The sequence below is a fragment of the Artibeus jamaicensis genome, unplaced genomic scaffold, assembly GCF_021234435.1.
Source record: "Artibeus jamaicensis isolate MK-2021 breed Jamaican fruit bat unplaced genomic scaffold, CSHL_Jam_final contig_1015, whole genome shotgun sequence".
In the NCBI taxonomy this organism is placed as follows: Eukaryota; Metazoa; Chordata; class Mammalia; order Chiroptera; family Phyllostomidae; genus Artibeus; species Artibeus jamaicensis.
Genome location: NW_026521194.1, coordinates 14,124,981 through 14,147,079, shown reverse-complemented (window position 1 = coordinate 14,147,079; position 22,099 = coordinate 14,124,981). Strand labels below are relative to the sequence as shown.

General features: G+C 36.1%; 1 protein-coding gene and 1 pseudogene across 4 annotated transcripts in view; one reads left to right on the top strand and one right to left on the bottom strand.

Annotated features, from left to right (window-relative positions):
- ERBB4 (erb-b2 receptor tyrosine kinase 4) overlaps positions 1 to 22,099 on the bottom strand; it is a 995,253-nt gene that overhangs the window by 175,822 nt on the left and 797,332 nt on the right. The gene's annotated exons all lie outside the window — the stretch shown is intronic.
- LOC119044344 (uncharacterized) lies at positions 3,878 to 3,978 on the top strand (annotated as a pseudogene).

Here is a 22,099-nt window from a genome sequence, read left to right as displayed (position 1 = left end):
TATGAAAGAATCTAGCACAGGGACTACGCCTTACAATTGTCCAATGTAATTAGTTTTCTTTTCCCCTAAAATTAAAATTGGGAAACTGTCACTTGCATGGGGAATACAAATATATCTGTTTACATGTAGCATACAGTATATGACAGAGAATAAATAGTAAGGGCAAAAATGGGAAGATGGGCTGAGACTAGGGCTTGGAGGAGTTTAAGTGATTGGCTGACATTTGAATTTTATTCTAAGGTCATGGGGATCAACTGAATGTTCTTGACCAAGACACTCAACTCATTTGGCAGCACCAGCCCTGGATAAATGATGGGGACCTGGGCTGACTTCCAAGAGGGTCGACTCATTTGGATGGGAGGCTGCTGTCCCTCAGTGAGGTCATGGGATTCCAGTCCAGACAGCCCATCCTGAGGGATCTGAAGTGAATGCCTAGCTTGCCGAAGGCAGATGCATTTTTCGTATGAGCTAAATCTATCTAACTATCTTTTATTGTACCTTTTCCATTACCATTTAGTACTGTTATACCCCTTTTGCTCCCCATAATCACCACCCTTTGCCCATGTCCATGAGTCCTTTTTCCTTTTTTCTCGATCACCATACCCTCCCCTCCCCCACCCTTTAGCTGTCATCCTGCTCTCTATCTATGTCTATCTTTATTTTGCTTGTTAGTTCATTTTGTTTATTAGATTCTATATATGAGTGAAATTATATGGTATTTGTCTTTCTCTGAATGGCTTATTCACTTAATACAATGTTCTCCAGGTCCTTCCACGCTATTGCAAAGGGTAAGAGTTTTCTTTTTCTTTTATGGCTAAGTAGTATCCCATTGTGTAAATGTCCCATAGTTGTTGTATCCACTCATCTACTGATGGACACTTGGGCTGTTTCTGTATCTTGGCGATTGCAGATAACACTGTAATGAACATAGGGGTGCTTATGTCCTTTGAAATTAGTATTTTGGGTTCCTTTGATATATTCCGAGAACTGGGGCCACTGGTCAAAAGGTAGATCCATTTTTAATTTTTCGAGGTATTTTTATTCTGCTTTCCATAGTGTTTGCACCAGTCTGCATTCCCACCAACAGTGCGAAAAGGTTCCCTTTCCTCCACATTCTTGCCAAGCGGATACATATTAAGGGCCTTGTTTTGTGTTTGGGGTTTTCTACTTTGACTTTTTTTTTATATCCTTCAGTATATGACAGATAGTTTTTTTAAAAACTGGTCTTGTGGATGATGAAAACCTCATCTATGAGTGAAGATGAGGTTTTCCTTTTTTTTTTTTCTGAACAGAAATGCTGTCTTTTAATCCTCCTTCAGAGGGTAATGATTTGCATGTAAGTAGAATTTTGCTTCTCAGAATCTTTTTTACCATCATTCCCAGAAACAGTTGTGCTCTTTTAAGCCTAATGGGTGCATTTTCCCACCAAATTTCATGTGTGTGTTGGTCATTCAGATCCATTGACTTGTTCACGCATATTCTCTGCTTAATATAGGCATAATGGTTACTCCTTGACCATCCTGCTAAAGCATTCTCAAGAGGGTAAAAGAAATTACAGTATCCATTAGTCAGTGTAATGTTTAATAGTGTCTTGGTACTTTATAGATATATTTATTCATGGACAACTTTCCAAGTGTGGGTGCAGTAACTTTTGTCTGTGGTTTCTATGAATTGTTACTGTTATTTTTCTATCTCTTCATATGGGACTATAATAAACTCTATGGCTATTCTGCTAGTCATTTCCACTGTCATAAGAGTATTTTGGCTTCCAGAATTGCTGAAGTCTCTATGCAAATATTATGTAATTTTAAAGTTCTGATGGCCATCATCTAAATGTTCCCTCTAAAAACAAACCAGACTGAACTGAGATAAAAAATGCTCCAGAAGCACACATATAAGATAATTTTAAGAGTTAAAAATAAAATTTTAAAGTCAGTATTCATGATTATGAAAATTGTGGATTACTAGAAAATGTTTCTGTGGCACCTAAACTCTCAAGATATTTTGCTTCAGTTTGTTTCATTAAAGGAACCAGAAAAGTATTATTTATGATAACTCATAGCTTACTTAAATTAAAAGTAAAATAATTCATATATGCAGAATGATTATTCATCAGATATTCAAATGGCATGCAAAACCCACTCATAAGAAATAAATTCTTCACTTTTTAGGCATGTTGATTGAAATTTATATAAATTAATATTCACTGATGTGTATGGAACATCATAACCTAAAATTTATTTCAAGTTTTAAAATCATAGTATAGAAAAAGCAAGTATTGGGAAGGTCTTCTAAACCAATTTCTGTGATTTTTAAGTGCAAAGTATGCAATTAAATATTAAGTGTGATCAAAGGAGCAGGGAGCTTGAGAATATCTTCATATCAGTACAGTTAGGGTGCTTTCCAACAGGAAGGCGGTTTTACACATCTAATATATTTTCTTTGCAAATTTGATGGAAATATTTAAATATGTCACTTAGTAGTTATTGAATGACTTTAGATAACTTTGAAAATAAATACCTATAGATAGTTGGGTTCTGAGCTAAGAGTTCCTAATGGAACAGGTACTTGTTGGAGAAAATATAAAATAATGGAATTCATTTGACCAAAAACATGAAAATTTACTTAGCGTTTCATATGTACCCAGAAATATTCTAACAACTAAACCAAATCTCAGAGCACTTGACATTCATAAAAAGCTTCATCTCATATTTTTCAGGTTTTCAGTCTCAACACAGATTTTTAAAATTTAATTGTTGTTCAAGTACAGTTTTCTGTCAACATAGATTTAAAAAATTGTTATTTAGTGATTATATGGTACAAGTACTTTCAAATAGTAGCATTTTATTGTGGGAAAGTTGATAAAATAAATTTTGATAACTTTTAAAATTTCAGGAAATCTATGATAAATAAAAACTAGAACCAAACACACCAAAAGCAATGAACATTAATTGAAATATGTCTTAAGAATTATTTATACACATTTACATATCCAAGAATTTGGAAATTGAGTACAATAAATTATTTTCCCTGGATAAATTATGTACTTATATTTTAAGAGTTATGTTTTCTAAAGTAAATTCAAAATAAAATATATTAAACAATGTACCTATAATGAAAAGTAGGACATATTGATTACTTATAACAAACAAATACTTGCAGGATTGAATTTTATCTCCTTTAAGTTAAAAAATAGAAATGAAACCTGAAAAAAATACTTCTGTAGATGTGACATGTTAATATAAATACTGTAATTAATGAACAGAAAGAATAGAGAAGAGCTGCAGAAGTTATTTTTTTCAATTATACTATTTAACAGTACTTTTTATTTGTTTACAGGTTCTACAAAGTTTACTAGCAATGAGAAAGAAATTATCCTTTTGCTTTTGTCCCTCAGTTTTCTTTGATAGTTTATTTAATAAAATGTAAAAGATAATTTGAGCTCCTATTGTTTTATTTGGCTATGCATTCCCTCAAGAAGAATGAAAAAAATGTACTGTGAAAAAGGAGATGGTATACCTAATATTATCCTTTCCTCGTTAATGTTCAATTGCAAGAGCAAAAGCCATGTCTATCGTGCATGTATGAATGGCCTCAAGGAAGATCCAATGACAAACTGTATGTTCTGCACACACATCGCTTGCATAATTAACTCAGGTGTAATTCCAAAGGAAACATCTCTTTGGTTTTGTTAAATTCATTGTACATTTCAGATGAGGGAGTAATTGTCAGATATTTTAGGGTTATTCCTTGTTTGTTTATAGTTTATATGTCTTCATATAGAACATGTAATGGTAAAGATGTGTGATTCATTGGGCAAATAATAATTTGTACTGTGCACTGGGAGATAAATATCTTCATCAAGAACATGAGAGTAGTGCTCGCTTCAGCAGCACATATACTAAAATTGGAACGATACAGAGAAGATTAGCATGGCCCCTGCGCAAGAACATGAGAGTAGAGTACCAATATGTTTTAAAACAATGTAGGTGATAAGTGCTAGGACTCATAAATTTAACAATTGTCAACTCGAATGTGTAAGTCTCTACAGAGTGTACTGGAGTTAGTTTATTTGATTTAACCTTTCCTTCTTATTCCATGGAAAGGATGAGATATATTATGATTGAGAACATACATCAAAATATATTTTGAGCCCTTGACCAGTTTTTGCTATTATTGACTTTTAAACCTTTGTCCAGGATTTTGGCATTTAAAGATTTAAATTATATGTGTGAATAAGAAACACAAAAACATACTTTATAGAACAGTACTCTTGAAAGCTATATAATTTTATTAACCAGTGTCACCCCAATAAATGTAACTAAAAACAAAATCATCTAGTATAAAGAAAAGATACTTCAGGATTAAGCTTTCATATAGAAAGTCTTAGAAATGACTACCTATATCCTGACTTTCGTATAAAAAATATATAGTACATGTATGTATATTTTGTTTATATGTATATTAAGTCCACTTCATTTTCTTCCTTTGAATATAATATAATCACAGATCCATTTATATTTCCTTTTTAAATATTTTAGTCATGCTGTTTTGGTGGAGCTTATAGGGTTTTTTTTACTATATGCAATGAAAGTTTTTCATCATAATATTCTATATTAATATGATATATCTCTAAAAATTATAACAATTAGGTTGTAGACAAGCCTATAAACTCACGTATAAGATTAGGGAAAAAAGAGAACTTGTTCCAGGGTAGAAAAAAATCAATTATATAAAAATACATTAAGGCCACATGTACTAGACTTTTATAACTAATCAAACTTAACTGATTAACAAATTCTATGAGCATTAATTTAATAACTATTGATAGCAAAAGTAATTAAAATTGCCTCTAAGAATTCAATTTTTAATACTAGAATATTTAAGTATTAATTCAGAAATCTAATAAATAGTAAATAATTAACTTTGATGTGATTTTTTAAATTTCAAAACCTTTACATAAAAAATCTCGCTGTCTTGCACTGGCTGCTGTGGCTCAGTGGATTGAGAATGGGCCTGTGGTCTACGGCCATACCACCCTGAATGTGCCCGATCTCATCTGATCTCGGAAGCTAAGCAGGGTTGGGCCTGGTTAGTACTTGGATGGGAAAATGGGCCTGTGAACCAAAGGGTCAACAGTTAGATTCCTAGTCAGGGCACATGCCTTGAGTTGCCAACCAGGTCCCCAATAAGGAGTGGGCGAGAGGCAACCACACACTGAGGTTTCTCTCTCTCTTTTTCTCCTCCCCTTCTCCTCTCTCTAAAAATAAAATAAATAAAATCTTTTTAAAAATCTTTCTGTCTTGTGTCTATTATCTCTTCATTCTCTCAAACATGATAAAGTAAAATTTCATTAGTGTCAGTATTTAAAACAATAAACCAACACAAAATTAAAATAATAGAGAATCTATTTCTAATTAAGATACAACATTCAGGAGACAAAAAGGAAAATATTAATAAATTTGATTTAAACATTTATATACATTATAAAGTCATAAAAAATGACAGAGGAAACATATTTGCAACACTTTAAATATAAGAATTAATGTCACTACATATGAAGAAATATACAATTTAAGAAGCAAAAGATAATCATTAAAAAAGTATGGGTCTTGAAAAAATAAGTCACAGAAAAATGAATATGGAGTTGCACAGTCTCATTCACCAAAAGAGAAATGGATGCTAAAAGAACAATGGAAGTATTAAAAATATCAGATATTGATCTGGCCACAGATGTTTTGGTGACAACCGTGTCTTGTCAGAATATTTCCCTTTATTTCTGCCCAGGTCCAATCCTAGAGAATGCAGATGGGATTCTACTCCTCCTATAACACACTCCCCAGGCCACAATGGTAACTAAAATAAGTTCTAGAGGATTGTATGAGTTTATTGTAGTTTCTTTGTGGTTGCTGCATACAGGATTTTTAGGAATTTGAAACCATATTAAACAAGTAATATGGACTATGTACTTGCCTGGGCCCTGGCTTTAGCTGTTCATTTCCCACACAGAATACACTATACTCAGTTGCATATATATTGGTAAAATACATCAGTTCAACACTCATCTTGTTTATTTATTCAGCTAATACTTATTGGGAGCTGTTTGGGCTTGAAATGTGTTACCTCTCCCCCACCAAAAGATTTATTTTGAAATTTTAACCCCTAATTGTTGGGAACCTTTCTGTTTGGTTTCAGGAGTTGTAACTACCCCCCATGTCTGAGAATAAGTGAGCGACCTCTGGAATGCAAGACACAATGAGACAAAGTTTGTCTCTGGTAGTAAACACTGCCTCTGCTTCCACCCCCTGCCCCCAAAGCATGGTCGATGTCCATGATGGGTAAGACTCCTCACACAGAGAGGGGCAACCTAAGCCAGACAAGATCACTTGGGAGGCCATGATGGAAGGATCTGGGGGGGGGGCTACAACAATGAGGGAGTGATGGACTCTCACCCCCCACCCTCACGGCTATCGTGACATAGCCCAAGTCCCCATTTTCATCTGGGAGAAGCATGTCTTGGCTCTAATCCACTTAAGCCTAAAAACCTATGATGGGGAAGGTGGTGTCAGCCCTGTGCTAGAAAGGCAGGTTCTCTGGGGTAATCAGGCCTAAGAAAGAATATGTAAAATCCTGTGAAACCTGCTTTGTTTAGAATGCTCTCATTTAAATAATAAGGGTCCAAGCAAGAAGTTTGTTTCTCAAAGTTTTATGGCACTTTAGCTATCTGACCCTGACTGAGAATAAGCCCTCATCGTTCTTTGAGTGCTATCTATTATTTGATACTTACCTGTATTCTTGTGCAAATGAACCCAATAAAAGCCCCTTGAGCAGAGGGCTATTGGCCCTTCCCCTTTGAGTGATTGGCCACCTTTCCTCCCCAAGCAGATCACGTCTTGGTATTTTCACTTTCATCCCTGGCAGACAGGGGACTTTATGGGCAAAGTCACCCCCCAACACCTAATACCTCAGACTGTGACCTTGTTTACAAATAGGGATGCTGCAGATATAGTTAAGATGAAGACATAACAAAGTGATGGGCCTGTAATCCAACATGAGTGGTGTCTTTAGAAGAAGATGGCCATGTGAAGACAAAGATATAGGAAGAAAACCACGCGAAGAAGAGTGATGCATCTCCAAGCCAAGGAATGCCTGGGCCTACCAGAAGCTGAAAGGGGCATGGAGAGATCCTTCCCCCAAAACTTCTGGGGGACCGTGGGTCTGCCAACACCTCAATTTTTCACTTTTAGCTTTCCGAATTGTGAGAGGAAATACTTTTGTTCTTTTAAACAAAATGGCACGTTGAAATACCATTTGTTTTCAAGTCGGGAAGACATTTGAGCTTTGATAACGCCCTGTTTTTTGTTACATGGGCCATAGGGAAACGATGGTGGCAGAGATGTGGGGAGGAAACTCCAAATGCCACAGCCTCCATAACTGGTGACCTGGGTTTACTTATAAAAATTACTGATGTAATTTTTGACCTGGGAATTTTACTCCTTGAATATATCCTACAGAAGTATCTTCATACATTTGAAGTAACACAGGTTCTTCATTCTGGCATTGTTTATAATAGCAAAAGTCTGGAAACCACCTTCTAGCAGTAAGAACATATTAAATAAACTGTTGTGTAATAACAGCTTCTATTTAGAAGATATTGGAGAAATACATGTATAGAGTTTGCTATCCAGAGCATAAGGCAAATTCAAAAATAAATAAATAAAATAATGTTCAAAACCTGAAGACTCATAATTGCAATCTCAGCCTTGAAAGAGTATGGTCACTCTTGCCCTACTAAGATCTTAAGCCAACAAAAATTAAGCCAATTCAAAAGGGTTTCTGGTGTATCAAATATTAACATAATAATATTTACTATTTATGATTTTTGTAGATTTTAAAAGGTAGCTGAGGCAAAGGTATATGTTCCTATTCCTTAAAGTAACTCATGCGCTCCTCTCGAATTCATCACTTTTTAATTAAAGTTCAATATCCACAACTAGAAAATGTATCAGTCTGAAAGTAACTTTCAAGAATCAGTGTGAAGGAAAATATAAGAATGACACTAACTCTAAATACATACATCACGTTAACATTGGACTTGGAGGTAGGACTTGGCTAAGGACTTGGAGGTAAAATAAATGTCCATTATAATTTTCCTAAATAAACCTAGACCCAGTTCAACAAACGTGTAGCCCGTTTGAGAAGCCCTCATGACTTAGCCCTCAGTATAGTTCTTCCTCTTCATACTTGTGCTCAAGTTTGGAAGTCAGTTCCAAATTTTAAGCCCTGTAAGCAATCTGATTAGGTATTGATAGTATGGAATGGTTCGTAACTGAGATTATATATCAAAATGACTGGTTATATTTTTAATTATGTCAGCGAAAAAAAGGGAAAATCTATTTGGAGCATTGTCTGAACTAAATTCCAAATTGATCATAAAATGAAAAATACCACCATAGAGTTTATTATCAGATAATTATATTCAAAATGTGCATTTTAAATTTAGCCTATTAAAGTCATCTGAGTTCAGTTGTCAATAATTGAAACTAGAGCACAGTGTGTGATCAATGTGGACATGATGGTTAGCATTCACTTCTGAACTATCATTATGAAAACTATTAATTGTGTCAATAAAGGAAATTTATAATTATTGACATATAATTATGAGGTATTGATGTTATTAATTTTTAATATATACATATTTTGTTTGTAGAAAAGAAATATTTGGTAAACATTCTGTTTGCAGGAAAGAAATGTTTGGTAAACCAAAAAAGAAATGTTTGGTAACAAAAATGGGATTATATATAGCTGAAACAGTGAATTCTTAAAGCAAAGGTGAGTTCTCATGCTAAGGTTAAGTACATTTTCCAGATAATTTACACTAAAAATGTCTGTAGGGAGAGGTTACTCGTTTAAAGTAAAAACTTTCTATCCCATCATGGGACAGGAGAAGAAGAACGTAAGCACTTTTTGAGTTTCTCTACAATAATGATAATAATCTCAAGAAATATAATTCTTTTCACTGGCAATGATCCTAAACACTTCAGCAGGAGTAACTGACTACACTTTCCCTATAAGAATCACCCATGGGGTCTTTTATCACACAGTACGAGCACCAAACTGCTAAAACTACAAAATTTCTAGAGGTCGTTATTCAGCAGATGAAGAAAGACACTGATTATTCCTGTATATAACTGCAACCCACGGGGTAAATGAAACGCCATATTTAATTACTCAAATAAGTTCATGATTTTGATCAGAATGGCATGAAAAGTCACTAGTTTCTGTTTTCAAAATATGACAGGCATCTGTTTACCTGTCAAAGAGGATAGAGAGGGGAGGCTGGGGAAGGAGGAAAACTTCATTTAACATATGAGGCTCTTCTTAATTTTTTCCTAACTTATCTCTCTGGTTCTATCCCTTGTCACTTCACCCAATCAACTCCATTTCCAGACGGCTTTTTGGATGCTGCACTCAAACACGCCAGCCTTTCCGTCTCACCACGCTGTTGCGTGAGATGTCATCTCACTCACACTCAGTTGGTCCCTGACAGACCGTCTTCCTCATCCACTGAGACATAATTTACATATCACTTCTACCGTGAAATCACCTCTAGGTCCTGCAGGCAGAGAAGATGCCCCTTTCTCCAGGCTTCCACGACAGGTCCTGTGTGCCACTGTTGTAGCGCTTACTATGCTAGTTGTTTCTCACACTCTACTGTGAGCTCCTCAGTATAAAGAAAGTGTCTAATACCTCTGTGTATTTTCTCACCAAACACTGTGCTTATCACTCATTTTTTGATGAGATGAAAGGCCTAGATGTATGAATCAAATAGACCCTAACACGAATCCTGCTTTGATAAGCATATGCTGTGTAACTTCAGCTAAGCTGATCATTTAACCGAGTCTCCGCAGACCCATTTTCAGGGTAGGCATTATAATACTAAACTTGTTGAGGTTCTGTAGGATGTGAGTTCTTTGTATCTTGAAGCATAATGCCTGGTGTGTCATGAACACCCAGTAAATGACTGCTACAAAGGATGCATGATGTTTGAAAGTCAGAGATGAAGATGATTGTAGGTTTCTGAAACTTCTAAGGGGCTAAAAGAGGTTGAAGTAGATGATGGAAAAGGAAACCTCACTGGGAGACATACAGGGGCAGTTTGAGAGCAGTTCAAGGGCCAGTAGAAATGTGGGGATCCCAAGAGTGGAAAAAAGGGTTTGGGGGCACAATACTGAGGTCTTTCTCCGTGTCAACACTAGTAGTGGGGAGACTCTCCTCTTGTGTTCAGCATGAATGGAAACTGGCAAGGTGATTTTAACAGGATGTCAAGAATGGTGGTGGTAAAACTCAAAGCAGTCATACACTGGTTGGTAGCAATGAGAAAGTAGGCGAAGGATTTGAAGTTATGGATGATGGGCCACAGAAATAAGCCAGGCTTTGGCAGCAAACAGACTTTAAAAAAGAAAGGAGGCTTAGGAGCTCTGAGTGAGGCCAAGAAAATATTTAATGAAGTGTGGGAATAAAATAAATGTTGGAAAAGGTCATTGTCACAAAAGCTGGAAATCTAGAGTTTGATTTCTCAGAGGTACAACCGTTTTTATTAAATACAAGACAAATCTATCTTACCTAAGGATAGTACAACGAATTCACTGTCCCCTAAGTCTAGCCAAACCAAATCAAAAGGAGCTCAAATCCGAGCCTTTTTGCTTCTCTCTAAAGTTTCTACTTTTATTAAGCTTTCTATTCTCTGAAACACAAAATATAGTATATTCCATTATTCATCTTGCATTCTTCCAGGCATATTAACATCCCCCAACACAAACAGAGGTAGTTAACCATGTTAAGTTGGATTTGTGTGCTTGACCCCTTGTTTGCAGAATTTACGTGGCCCGGTCATAGGTTTATCTGCTGATATGTGGTGTTACAATAGGACCACCATCCTCATCCTTCTTCAAGGGAGGGCTGGTCACCCCAGCGTGAGAGATCGCCACTGGCAGATGGCCTTCTGCTGATATGCCCTTCAGAGATTTCCTGAAATTCATAAACCCACTGCACTCATGTCTCCTCAGAGTGACCACATCTACTAGCTGCTGGATGCCAATATAGAAAAATGTTCACTGTTGCTCCAGAGTGACAGACAGTGTCAGGCAAAACTGATTTATGTCTGCCCAGTTCTTCACCCCCCGACCCCAGCTCCCCAGCTATGGATCCCAAAGGCACTTCCAAAGAATATTTTGCATACTTAATTCTATCTCAGAGTATCTTTCCTAAGAAATACAACCTATCACATAAATCACTTCAAAATAAGTTAAGCAATAATTTTCTTTTAGCAACATTGTGATATCCTATATAGAATGCCTACCAATGTAGCTGAGGAATTTTGTTTGTTCATGTTTATTACTGTCTCCTCCATTACGCCAGGAACTGGAGTTGTGACCAAAACAGACATGAAACTTTACATTAGAAATCTATTGTATTCATAGAAATGGCCAAAGCCATGCAAAAATAGAAATAATCACAATTTAGGTAAAGGGTTCTGATACTTTTTAATGAGTAAATTACTTAAAAATGGTTTTCACTTTTGCATATTCTCAAGCTTCATGAAGTGACTGAAAGCAAAAACAGTACAAGATTGAAATATGATGGATATAAAAAATGTGGCAGTCATATAATCTGCTTAAACATATTCAGTTTATAAAGACTTTATTGCCAAGTAAGTTGCAGCTTCTCTTATTGTCTTTTTAAGGAGAATTTCCTTTTTTATAATATGTGTTTAGGAAGTAATTTAAGTTATAGCCTGAGGAAATCTAACATCATAAATTTTTCTGAGAATAAGAATAATTCAAATAAAGTGAGAATTTAAAAAGTATATCTTTTCTGGTAGAACTTTTCATACAATAAGGTAGTGATCTGTCTAACAGTTGTAGGCAGAGGCCTCTAAGTCAAACCACTTGGAGAAGCCACACTGGGAGAAATACTGTGAGGACTGTTCAAGATTATCTAGTGAGAACATCATCAAGTGTTAATGATCGCTGACAAGTCTAGCATTCTAAAATAAGTGAAGTCTCTTTGAAAAATAAGGACACATTTGAAAAAAAATGTCAGTTCCTTGTAGATGCCTATTTTTCCAGAGTGTTATGAGGTTAAACATGGTTAAGTACACAATGACTCTGGCAATTTGGTTAATACGCTGTCATTGTTGAAATGCCAATGACTTAGAATGGTCTCTTGGGTAGTCTACCTACTGATGTTGGCCACTGAACTGTTCCAAAGGCTTTTAGTGGCAAAGTAACGCTGGGATTTAAGAAAAGACATTACATCAGTGATTCTTTTTTTTTAACTTAAAAAAAATATTTTATTTATTTAAGAGAGAGGGGAAGGGAGGGAGAAAGAGAGGGAGAGAAACATCAATGTGTGGTTGCCTCTCACATGGCCCCCACTGGGGACCTGGCCTGCAACCCAGGCATGTGCCCTGACTGGGGATCGAACCGGTGACCCTTTGGTCATGCTCAGTCCACTGAGCTACACCACCCAGGACAAGTCAGTGATTCTTGACTGTGTATCTACACTTAGAAGGATTAAAAATTCCCCAATATTAAATAAAAGCCATGTTTGAATATACATGTATGTGAACTTTTTAAAAAAGATTTTATTCATTTATCTGTAGAGGGGAAGGGAAGGAGAGAGGGAAAGAGATATCAATGTATGTTTGCTTCTTGTGTATCTCCTGCTAGGAACTGGCCTGCTACCAAGGCATGTGCCCTGATTGGGAATCAAGCCGTGATCCTCTGGTTGGTAGGCCCACTCTCAATCCACTGAGCTACACCAGTCAGGGCTATGTGCAGTTTTTACGAGCAAAAAGTCCATAGCTTTCATCAGTTTTTTTAAAAAACTTATATATATATATATATATATATATATATATATATATGTTCCTGCTTTAAGTTCTTTTTATTTCTTCCTACAAAGAAGAGATGATACAAACCTAAAAACATGACCAGCCATAATTTCAGTTACATTCAGCCTTATGCTAAGGAAATACTCTTTGAGCTACCAGGCTCACAAAAAATAATTTTGTTCTTCTTTTTGTCAACTCTCATGTCAAAAAAATTTGATGTGTTAACATTTACATTTCTTCTGCCAGACCCATCTCATTGCTACCTGTCTCTCTTCACCTGGGTAATCTTTATAACTCCATTATTTATGGAGAGCCAGGCATCGTACATATTTTGGGGGCTGTGAACACTAGGGTTGGCAGTGGCATTGCCAACCTCCATTCTTAGATGATTCACAGGGGGCACATTATTTCCTGTACATGTTTCTCATACTTAAAACAAAGAGGGTAACTCTTAGCAAGATATTGTAAAAATTTAACTATGAACATAGTCAAAGAAGCACTTTGCTTTTAAGTGGAATCTAGCAGCGACGTATTATTGCCTTCGATAGATCTCTCTCCAGTGACAATGTTAGGGAGAGCGGCAACCTACTGTTCCTTAATAGAGATGCTTCTGGTCCTACTTGCCTCCGTCTATGTGTGACAGGATGGTAGGCGTGGGAGCCTCTTCATTCTTGATGAGCAATAAATAATTTTCAAACATCTAATGCTGTTTCTTATGAGGGAAACTGCTTCCAAAAGGGTTTGACATTATTTCATGGATGAAATTAGGGTGCCTATTCTTTCATTGTACTTTAATAAAACCTATTTTTTTAAAAACAGTTAAAAAAGATTCATCTAATTTTTAGATTTAAATTCCTTACAGAACTTTCAGTTCATTATGATCAATAATGTGCTTGAATTTTCTCTGTTCCTTTCAAAGTTTCCACTAAAATGAAAGTAAAGATATTAGAAAAATACAAAACCAAAATATAAAGAGAATGAGATAGGAAATAATAAGTAAAAAACCCCACCAAAATCTGGGGAATGGAGGTAGCAAAATTCAGAGAGCAAACTAAGTTCCTACTTGAGGGTAGCCAAGAATATAAAGGCCAATTTGTTCACGGAAGGGTATAAAAACTGGAGACATTTACTATTACAGACAGTAAAAGTAAGAGGTGAGACTGAAACCAGGAATAATAGTTAAATAATTAGACTCATATTTTTCTTATTCATGCTAAGCATGTGACTGTTCCTCCCCATCCCAGAAGGAAAGTAGAAGTTTTCAAATGGAGAAACTAAACCCAAAAAGTACGACCTTTAGGGACTCTGGACACAGTGGAGACTGGGGGAGAGGAGGAGCTTTACTATGAAAAAATGTGTGTTTTTGTTTGTTTGTTTGTTTTGCCTACAGAGTGAACAGAACTATTTACAATTATCTCCAAAAATTCAGGGCCAGGTGTATAATTCTTTCAAACAATGGATATCTTTTCTCTGAAAAGATAAATGGCTCTATATAAGTAATTCAAACAAGTGGTCCCTGCTCAACATAAAGCTCAACTAACCAGATGCTATAGACTAAAAGTCTGCATTCCCCAATATGCTTACGTTGAAATCTTAACCCTAATGTTGGTAGGTGATGAAGTCCTGAGGCCACAGCTCTCAGGGATGGCATCAGTGCCCTTGTAAGAGACCTCAGAGAGTTGTGAGGACACAACAAGAAAATAGCTGTATCTCAAGGGACACTGCAAAAGGAAGAGGTCTCCTGTCATTTCTGGCATGTATTAGGAGAGGTGGTGTGTGCAGGTACTGGGGTGCATTGAAGGAAGTCAGTAGCATGGACAGTAGGACATTCAATAGAGCCCCCCTCAGCCATGGGCCCAGGATCCAGTTGGTCGTCTATGCCCTGAGTATGGTAAGAACTTACACAGCCCCCTGACATGGAAACCTGAATCCTGCATTGACTGCTTGCTCTTCAGGCCTCCTGTCCCTGCAGATGCTCGGACTCCCCTGCAAACACCCACACTGACTGTCTGTACTCCCTCAGCACGCAGCTGTCTGCATCACATGCTGAATACTTATTCCTTCCGCAAGTCTTTCCTCTATCCCTGACCACACCCAGACTCCCACATCAGGTCCACCCATTCCACAAGCTGCTAGTAGCTTGCTCCCCAGGCTGTACTCCAGGGGATGTCTGCTGATTGCCCAACTCCAAACCAACTCTAGCCTGGCTAAGCCAAGAACTTCTCTGCTTTCCAGTGGCCAAACCACATCTTCTGAAACAAAGTCTGGATCCCTTTAAATTAATCCCTCCTTACATACTCTCCTTCACCCCTAGGGTACTAGACAGACAGAATTTTCTTAGATTGTATAGTTAACTCTCTTTTTAAGTTATCAATTCCTTGATAAAATACTAAAATAATATACTAAACTAAGAGGAAGGAAGATATGGTGTCAGTATCAAGGAGCTAGAAGATTTAACCTTGCTAGGAAGCAAAAGGAAATTCTAGGTGAGGAAAAGAGGGCCCAGGATTACAGCTGAGTCTTTGACCTAGATGCCACCAGTCCAGATTTGAACAGGAGAGGGAAATTCTTCAGGGAGTTAAGTGAGAGAAAAAAACAACTAATATATTTCTTGAAGCTTTGGCTTAGTGGAAAATAAAATAATTTTTATAAGTTTGGAAAGACTTAAATATAGTATATAATGCTCCAAACATATAGGGTCCAGCACAAATAATGCCTCTTTTTATTATAAAATTATAAGCATGTAATTCTGTAACATGACGATATCACACTCAAGCACACCATTTGACATTTTAGGTGAAATGTTCAAATTAAAACTATAAATTATTACACTCATATTATTACCTTACCAACCAAACTCAAGCACGTGTTACTTCTATTTGACCCCATATATTTCTTAGTGAAATGATTATCAGCAATAAGCCAAATTCATAGTAATAATTCTGGAAAAACTAAATTATCAATACATTTTTAAATTAGGCTATAAATAGATATAAGTAATATGAGCGAAAAAGCATAGACAAAGATCTGAGAATGCTAAATAAATCTTCACTTTCCATGTTAGAGACACAATAGATTATATGTATATCTAAAATTGAGAGATAACAATATAAGCATATTTTTTGAAACATGGAGGTAAATACCAGGAGAGATAGCTAATAAAGTCAGTCCCAGAAAACAAGACCCGGTGATAGTCAGAAAGGCAAGGGACTTTTAAAAAATCATTATAAGCTTGTAGTGTTATGTACTTTATATATATGTTAGATGAATATATATTCACATGTTTATAGAGATATCATATATTTACATCTACATCTATGAATAAAAAATTGAGAAAAAGATCATTAAATTTTTTCATTACATAAAGTAAAGTGAATAATATAAAAAAAAACAAGAAAAATAACTGGGCAATGTAGTGTGAAATAAGAATTTCTTCTGATCTCTTTGGCTGAACCAAATAGTATACACTGTTTCTAGCAATTACCTACTGGGTTGCCTCTCTGGTTCTTCCCCTCCTTAGGAATCTTAGTGTTTACTCAATGTACATGGTAAAATCTCTGGGCCATCAAGCAGCCCTTTAGAACAAGGGTCCTCTCACTGGATCTAGGGATAGACAATTCCTGTGCTCAAGAGAGGCCAGTGAGAATCTTTTCCCCTGAGCATTGCTCTCTAGACTAGGAGCTAGCTAGTCAAGCACTTTACACAAGCTGAGTGGATGCAGAGACAAGAGAAGTCTCTGTGGATTCTTAAAACCTTTAATTTCCTAGCCAGATCATCCCTGAGTCACAGCTGTGTTCTTGCTATTTGGTTTACAGCAGGTCACCATTATTGTTCAAGTGGCTGTGTTTAATTTACTTTTTTGATTGAACTGATCCAGAGTCCCACATTTATTTAAGAACAAAAAATAAAAAAACCTCTACTTTCTCAAGCAATCTGTTAGTTTATAGCATTTTATGTTTTCGCCTTGACAAACTGTAGATCCAGTCTTGTAGTCTAACACATAGGTCAGTTGATGTCACAATAGCAAATTTAAAATGTCAGTTATCAGTGATAAAATGGAAATATATTATTACTCTCTGGAAAGTGTTACAGAGTAATCAACGCCCCAAGAGAAAGAAACATGCTTTGAGTCAACATATATGCTCATCATGGGTCATGGACTTTTTCCAAATCTTAATTGAGATTCTTCACATTCTTTTTTTTTATATGACTTTTTAAATGGTGAAACTAATTTTATGCTTACTTACAAATATTTTCCCTTCAATTTAAGCTACTATTCCCTTTTAAACACTGACATGTTTCTAAATGTAAGCATTTTGGAGAATGAGAAATCCAAATGATGAATATCACTCTGTAATTCTCCAAGGCCCTTTGTCCCTGAAAATTTTATGCTCCAATGCTGATTTGTAAGTCAAATAGTTTAGGTGTGTGCTAGTGTTCCCATTCAACCTTATCAGACTCCCAGCACAAAGAGACCTTGTAGCGCAATATCTCATCACGAAAAGGACAGTTAGATAACAGGGAATCATGCTTCCAAAATGGCTTAGCTGGCAAATACATATTTTTAAGCAGACTGCTTGGTTGACTTACATATCAGAACTGTCTTTCATCAGATCCTGATTGGCTGACAGTTAACCTTGAAAGAACAGTGGCCGGTTAGGAACACGTTTCATTTAAGGTGTTGAAAATAATATCTTTTATATTAACAGAGATTCCTTAAAACTTTCATTTACTATCCACATAATAACAATCTGCCATATACATTACCCTTTAGAAATGGAAACATCACTATCTATTTGAATTGCTAATGGGAAAAGAAGACATGCAGAGAAAAATTCTTAAATAATAGGAAGTTCTTAAGCATAGCCTTTCATTTTCTTATTGTGAAAAGTTGGCATTAATTATTCAAGTCTCTGTGCTACAGTATACTTTAAAGCTGGATGGTCTTTGCTGCTTTATTGCCATGATAAATGGGAGAAAACTTATCCAACATACTTGGATCACAGTTAACAGATTGTACATAAATTGTTTCTTTTCTGCTTTTCTGATATTGTTTTAAGAAATTCAAGCTAATCAAAGTCGAAATCGAAAAAGGAGGAAATGATTGTGATTACAATTGGTCAAGGACATGAGCCTTGTAATAGGATAAAAATTAACTTTTCATTATCTTCATTCATAGTTGGAAATGGTGTATTGCTCTACCTATGGTAAAAAGACTATCACAAATATGTGGAGAGGGGGTCTTTGCAGACTTAATGGTGATTTCTGGTGGCCACATTAGGGAAATACGAGCGCTCTCTGCCACTGCCTGTCTACTGCACCACAAGCCCTGTTGCATTTACAGCCTCCTGCAGTCAACCAGACAAAGTCTTGGTACATGTTCTAGAATCGATTTCCCCGTAAGAGGGCTGACAGTTATTGCAACTGTCATTCCTAGCTTATTCTCAGTTCTGAAGTGTGCCACCCAGAGGGAACAGCACTGAGAAAATTCAGAAGGAACAGAGGTTATTTTCCAATAATATCCTGAATTACTTCATGTGGTTTAACATATGGGTATTTTCACACTAATAACTGTTAATTTATTATGTTGATTAAAACCTGTCAGAATTATAAAAAGGAAAACTATTTTATCATTATAAAGTATTTTACAAATACTTTATCATTACATAAAGTATTTTTACAAATACTTTGTAATGATAAAATTAGTATTTAGCATATTCAACAACACTTGATTGGTCATCTTTCATGATTTTGTTTTGCAAAAATAAAGATATTACCCAGGCTGCCCACTGGACTTCCCAATTATAGGTAGTAGAACTAGAATTTTGACCTAGATCTTCTAAACTTAGAGTCTAAATTTAGTATTTCTTCTACATAAGAGTTCTCCTAATTAGTATTTATAACATTTTCATTAAAATATTAAAACGCAAAAATAGAATTTCTTTTTTAAAGAAGTTTTAATAAAGTTTACAATCTTAAAAGCAGATGGTAGGTTTCTCTGAACAACAGATAAAGCATTAATTTGATAACAATTATGTTTACTTCAGGAGAGTGAAGTCCTTTAATTTATTTTCAGTTAGAAAACCCAGCTAGCACAATTATATATATAAACTGTTTATAAATATCTTCATTTCCATTTGTAAATAGGAATGTTATTTCTCTAATAGCTACAAATGTCCATGAAGTACTTAAGTACAGATTTACTATTTACTAAAGAAATATGTAGCTATTACAAGATAATATCACCTAGTTGAGAAGAAAAACAAATACTGTTTTGAAATGGCACTATTTTTTCTTTAGTTACTTTCAATGACCATTAGATTACCAAGAAGAAAAGTTGATCTATCTTTAATGAACTTGTTGATATTATTCATAGCTCTCAAAACTATAAACTAAAAATATTGTCATGAACAGTATTTGAGCATTTTGTTTTTATTGTATAAAAAAGGACAGGGACTTTTTCAAAATATATTCACACCCAATAATATAAGAGAGAATTTATGTCACTCCTTTGGGTGAGCATTTATGACCATAAATTCTTAATAAATTAACCCCAAAAGTAATAATTACATTAAATAGAAACTAATAAGTTCTTGTTTTTAAATGAAATATTTATAAATATTTTAAAAATAAATATATTAGAAACGAAAAGTTTCAGCATTTAATATAAGAAATGAGCACCTACATCTTAGAACTATATTAAACTTTAATGTCATACTTTGAGGAAATTAGTGTTAAATAAATTATATGAAAATATTTGCATTATTCATTTACCCTCTCCTTATATTTAAAGCTGTTTCCAAAAACTAAACAAGCAAAAACCACACACACATATAAGATGGCTAAAAAATACATACATGTGTGTGTACATACACACACATACGTGGCAAAAATAAAACGAAGTTGACAAACTGAAACAAGGGTCAATTTATTTCATAAATGCATGCATTTTAGATAAATGCATCCAAATACATTGCAAGGCCAAATAATTTTGGTATTCCTGCACCAGTGCAGAGTTTAAAACTCCCTGAAAGCCAAAATTATTGATTCTATTTTCTTTCCTCCTATCATACTTTCTCTGTTCCAACCTGATGAAATGCTCGGTACTGTTTTCAATTTAATATGACACCGACAAGTTTCGGGAAGGCTAAGCCGGGGCCTCACTCACTATCTTTACCATCCTGAGAGTCCACAGGCAGCCTGGGTCTTTGTACACAGTAAGCACTCGGCGAAAGTCTACGGATAAATAAATAAACATATTTTACCCACCCTTCCAAACAAAAACACATGTTTTCTGAAAACTCACTATTCAATACGTGGTTTTGGGGGAGTTATAATGTGTGCACTAGCTATTATGTCAACGGTCACAATCAACGATTGTTGGGAACAGCCCTGCCTGGTTTCAGGAGCTGTAAACCCCCCATGGCTAAGGCTGAGTGAGCGACCTTCCAAACTTAAGCCACTAAGGAGACAAAGCTTGTCCCCCTGGCAGGAGCACTGCTTCTGCTTCATCCATCTTTGGTCCCCAATGCTCGGTCAGTTAGTCAGTGATGGGTAAGACCCCTCAGAGGGGGGGCAACCTAAGCCAGACCTGATCACTTGGGAGGCCCTCAAGGAAGGACTCGGAGGCCTGCAGCAAAGAGGGGGTGATGGACCATCACCCCCTGGCTTTGACGAAGCCTGAGTCCTCAAAGTCTGTCTGCAAGAAGTTTCCGAGAATTCCTTGGCTATCTGCCTCCTGTGCCTGACTTAAGCCTGAAACAATGACAGAGGGCGGTGCAGCCCTGTGCTGGAAAGGGTGGGCTCCCCAGGTAATCAGGCCTGAGAAAGGATATGTGAAATCCTGTGAAGCCTGCTTTGCTAAGAATGTTCTTAGTTAAATGGTAAAGGCCTGAGCAGAAAATGAGTTTGTTTTCCCAAAGTCTTATAGCCCTTTAGCTAATGGACCCTGACTCAGAAGAAGCCCTAATAGTTCTTTGTATACTATCTACTGTTTACTGCCTGACAATGATTAATATGTTGTACCTGAACTCCTATGCAAAAAAAAAAACCAATAAAAGCCTGTCCAGGCAAGGATTGGGGCACTCTCCCCTTGAGAGAGTTGCCAGGCTGCTCTGAGGCGCCCTCCCCCCTTGAGGGAGTAGCTGTGCCGTCCCTTCTCCTCCACAGGACTCAGTAGTCCATGTGAATTTGTCTCATGTCTCATCCGTGACACCGCAGGCACTGCGAGCCAGTGCACGCATCAGGGGATGACCTTGTTGGAGATGCTAGAATAACACACAAGTATCACCTGTTACTCCTTAGTACCTGCATTCTACATTTAGTAAAGCATTAGAGAAAAGGAAGTAACGTGGGTTGAAATTCACTCTTTTAAAGTCAACACTGTGAAAAACAAGAGATGTAGTTTAAAACACTTCTACAGCAGAATAAAATACTTTCCCTCAATGAGAAAATAGTAACACTTTTCATTAAGTGAATGAGTGTTCCACATTTTGAAATTAATTTATTTTTCATTTGAAAGGAACTTGGCTCACTGCTTTAATCACAGGAAGAAAAACCTCTTCTGGCTTTATAATCAGACCCCTTGTGTTTGCAGTCCTCCCAGAAAAGCTCTCACATGTTTCCTACGCTTAATTTGCCACATGCTAGAGCTGACAATTTTTAATTTACTGGTCAGATTCACCTATTGTTTGTATGCATTATACCAAACATATTCCAGATTCACTAAATTTTTATTATGGGATACAAGAAAATTACAGTGAGTATGACTCAAATCAAATGGGCCCTAGATCTTAATTATTAATTGTCAAAAAATAGAAAGAAACACACACAAAAAATAACTGGCTCCCTTGGCTATTTTCTTACCAGGAAACAAATAAAATGGGAAATTTATTTCTGACCACAAATCCCAAATGTTTCATTTTCATTTTCTCCCAGTTAACTTTCTCACCTAGCTAAGCAGCATTTCCTGCTATTATTAGCTACTGGTCCAATATCAGGCGACCGGTATCCTGTCGAACTCCTGGCTTCAATGAGCTGAGCGACTCCCAGGGAGATCATAAAACGTATGTAGAGGTCTGCTTACTGGTTCTAATTATTTAACAGATAATAGAGCATTTAGGTTCCGGGAAGCTAGGTTAAATTTGTAAGTGGATCAAAACCCTAGATAAAACTTCAGTGTCAAGGATCTCTGTGGAAATC